At 37.3% G+C, this 3,358-nt stretch overlaps 1 pseudogene; it reads left to right on the forward strand.

Annotated features, from left to right (window-relative positions):
* Positions 1-73: 73 nt before the first annotated feature.
* Positions 74-669, forward strand: LOC149572800 (protein CIA1-like; annotated as a pseudogene).
* The last annotated feature ends 2,689 nt before the right edge of the window (positions 670-3,358 follow it).

Consider the following 3,358-nt stretch of genomic DNA (forward strand, 5'->3'; position numbering starts at 1 on the left):
ACTTGCTGCAACTGTAGTCAACTGAAGAAGGGATTTGGTAGAATACCTATATTGTTGAAATATAAAGGCAGATATGATATCAGAAGATATTGAAGCGGTACATTTAAGTGAGGGTGAGGTGATGGAAGGGCACACATACAGGGTGTGGGGTGTAGCATGAAATCCTATCAGTAGAAGTGGGGAAGCTCCCTTTTGCTCACCTCTTACAGTGGTGATAAAACTGTTAGAATATGGGGAAACACTCCAGCTCCTTCCAGTGCTTCTTCTTCTTGGTTTTGCAAGGCTATTTTGGAAGACACATACAAGAATTGTTAGGTCATGTGCATGGTTGCTTAATGGAAGTTACTCGCAACAACAAGTTTTGATGCAACAACTACTATTTGGAAAAATGTTGGTGGTGAATTTGAATGTGTTCGATCCTTAGAGGGATATGAGAATGAAGTCAAAAGTGTTTCTTGGAGTACATCTGGGTCATTACTTGCTATGTGTGGTTGTGACAAGTCTATTTGGATCTGGGAAGTCCAACCCGGGAATGAGTTTGAGTGTGTCTCTGTACTACAAGGCCATACTCAAGATGTGAAGATGATACAATGGCATCTTGTCCATGAGATTTTGATTTCTGCAAGCTATGATAATTCTATAAAGGTTAGGGAAGAGGAAAATACCTAAACAGAAGAAGTATAAGAAGCTAAAGGTGACTCTGTCTGAAGCAACAACAAAAATTAATCCTGGAAATCTTGCTAATTTTCTTACGAAAGTTATGGAATCATTTGGAAATGCACCTAATGTTCAATTAAAGTGATTTGCGGATTACTTTGCAAGCACATTTGTTGCTATTACCCCTGCACAGTTTTGTTGGAAATGATTGAAAAGATCATGAGGAAAATTGTTGGAATGATCATATGGAACTGGTAAAGAATGTTCTCAATCATTTTTTTGTCATTGATGTCAAAATTTCTACTTGCAAGAATGACAATTGCTTTAGTGATCCAAATACTATCAATTGGTTGATTGACAAGGAGGAGGCAATCAATAAGATGCAACTAGAACACCTAGAGAAAGGTTGAAGTTATGATGTTGTAATGAAGTCCAAGGATCAACTAAGTCATTGATGAAAAAGTGTATTGATGACATAATCTAAGACACAGAGAATAGGCACATTGAAACATATCAAAGATGTAAAGTTTTAGCTAAGTCATTTGTAAAGACTAACTGAGATCATTAAGGAGCCGAACAGATTCCTAGTTGAAGCTGAGCAAGTGCCGGTGAACTTCAGATGCCGAGCAGAATCAAGTGTCGAGCATTATCAAGTGCCAAGTAGAATCAAGTGTCGAGTAGAATCAAGTGCCGAGTGCCGAGCAGAATCAAGTGCCAAGCAGATACAAGTGCCGAGTAACACAGAGATGCCGAGCATCAGTAAACCATAGTGCTGAGTTGCTGCATTATTTCAAAAATCGAAGATTCGCTAGATCTAAGCCGACAAGTTTGTTATCTAGAAATCTATGAATTAAATGGAAGATAAGAATGATGAGCTGGTGGCACAGAACACCATGTAGAACATTTTTGGAGAATACAACTAGACTCTAGATGAAGTTTTCTAGATAAGAGCAAGATATGGGGTACATACATTGTATCCTACCTAATCCATTTGAAACCCTAAAGTTGGAAAGGGAGAATCGAGTGGCAAAGGCAAACTAGATTTCTATTTAAGGAATCATAAGGTCATGAAGAGACAGAGAAGAGGTCAAGCATGAAAGCATAAAGTGTTGAAGGATGTGCTAAGGAGGAAGAAAGCATAGTTACTCTGCTTCAACAGATGACCACAGATATGTATGCATTGGTATGATGAGTAAGAAGACTCAAGGAGATGAAGCTTGAGATGACAAGCTGTAAGAACTGAAGTGATTAAAAGCCAAGAAAAAGGACTGAACTGAAGAGTGGTCTAAAATCTGCAAAGTATGTTGTAAGTTGTATCAGATCAACAATCCATTATTGTTACTCTCTAGCAATTGTAACAAATAGTTTAAATCCTATGGACTTAGGTTGGTTTAATAGCCATATTGTAAATCCTTTAATAGGGTGACATTCCAAATGAATGTTCTAAAGTCCTTTGATCAGGCCCATTCCTAATAGTATGGTGAAATCCTCTAATAAGGTCACATTTAACAGTCTATTGTAAGCCTTTAACAGGGCAGGCTTTTAACAAGGAAACACTTTAGGAGAGTGAAAATCAAGTAGCATGTTACTGGTGGTTTTTCCCAAATTGGATTTCCATGTAAATCACTGTGTCATGTGTTGATCTTGCATGTTTTATTCCTGCATGTTGATTTGCTGTAACTTGCTAAGATGGTTGATTTAAGTTTGGATGGATGAAAAGTTTATAGACTCATTATAAGTTGTGAAAAAGTATTATTAGGGCACTTGGACTTTGAATAACTAATTCACACCCCCCCCACCCCCTCTCTCAGTTATTCTAAAGAATTTTAACAATTGGTATCAGAGCCAAACTGCTGATTCAGTTTAAAGGGACTATAAGTATGAAAGATCAAAATGCCTAAGAGAGAAGTCCCCAAGCTCAACAAAGACAACTTTATTGCATGGCAAAGTTTGATGAAGCTACATCTTGGATCCATAGGAGATTATGCCCAAAATTCAATTGTTACTAAACATGTTGATCCAACTGGTACTCTTACTGTAGAAGATTTGAAAAATAAACAGGAACACAATCAGACAATGCTGGAAATTGCCTCTGCACTCAACTATGCTGAATTTGATGATATCAAAGGATGTGACATTGTATTCAAAATGTGGAAAGCCCTATCAGACATCTATGGAGGAGATCAGAATGTCCAAAGAGCAAAAAGAGAAAGCCTCAGAGGAAAGTTTGATGATATGAAAATGGAGGAAAATGAGAATGTTGCTCAGAATGGCACAAGAATAAAGGAAGTGGTAAGTGCAATAAGATGTTTGAGTGGTCAATTGGATGAAGATACTATTAATAGTAGGTTCTTAAGAACATTGCTCCTTATCTATGCTATTAGAGTATCAGTAATACAAGAACTAAGATGTGTACTGGGAAACAATCTAAGTTTTGAAGGAATAGTGGGTAGACTCACTACATTTGAGCTATCTAACTTTGACAACTATAGACCTGAGAATGTTGATTCTGCTTTCAAAGCCAAGCTATCACTGAAAGATGTTGAATAGGTGAAATCAAAGAAGGGAAGAAAGATGAAATATGTATCCAGCGACAGTAGCACTGATGAGGAAGATGTGGAACAATTGGAAGCTTTGCTAGCTAGAAGATTTCACAGAGGCAAAGGAAAAGTCAAAGGTAAGATGCATATCATTTGTTTCA

The sequence above is a fragment of the Cupressus sempervirens genome, chromosome 2, assembly GCF_028749045.1.
Source record: "Cupressus sempervirens isolate cs-2001-9-10 chromosome 2, ASM2874904v1, whole genome shotgun sequence".
In the NCBI taxonomy this organism is placed as follows: domain Eukaryota; kingdom Viridiplantae; phylum Streptophyta; class Pinopsida; order Cupressales; family Cupressaceae; genus Cupressus; species Cupressus sempervirens.